This window comes from Aquarana catesbeiana, linkage group LG10 (assembly GCF_042186555.1).
Source record: "Aquarana catesbeiana isolate 2022-GZ linkage group LG10, ASM4218655v1, whole genome shotgun sequence".
Classification (NCBI taxonomy): Eukaryota; Metazoa; Chordata; class Amphibia; order Anura; family Ranidae; genus Aquarana; species Aquarana catesbeiana.
In genome coordinates, this window is record NC_133333.1 from 16062619 (window position 1) to 16063112 (window position 494).

Sequence of the window (494 nt, forward strand, 5' to 3'; positions counted from 1 at the left end):
GCTGTTCATTGGAAAGGAATACAGTGTGAATGGAGAAAGTACCACATTATGGCCACTAGGTGGTGTTGCTGAGGCTCCTAGGTTAATCAGCGCCATCTAGTGGCCATAATGTGGTATTTTCACCATTCATGCTAGATGGTGCTGAGACGCCTGGGATAATCAGCGCCATCTAGTGGCCATAATGTGGTATTTTCACCATTCACACTAGCTGTTGCTGAGGCACCTTGGCTTATCAGCACCATCTAGTGGCCATAATGCGGTATTTTCACCATTCATGCTAGATGGTGCTGAGGCGCCTGGGATAATCAGCACCATCTAGTGGCCATAATGTGGTATTTTCACCATTCACACTAGCTGTTGCTGAGGCGCCTAAGTTAATCAGCGCCATCTAGTGGCCATAATGGTATTTTCACCATTCACACTAGAAAGTGCTGAGGAGCCTTGGCTTATCAGCACCATCTAGTGGCCACAATGTGGTATTTTCACCATTCATG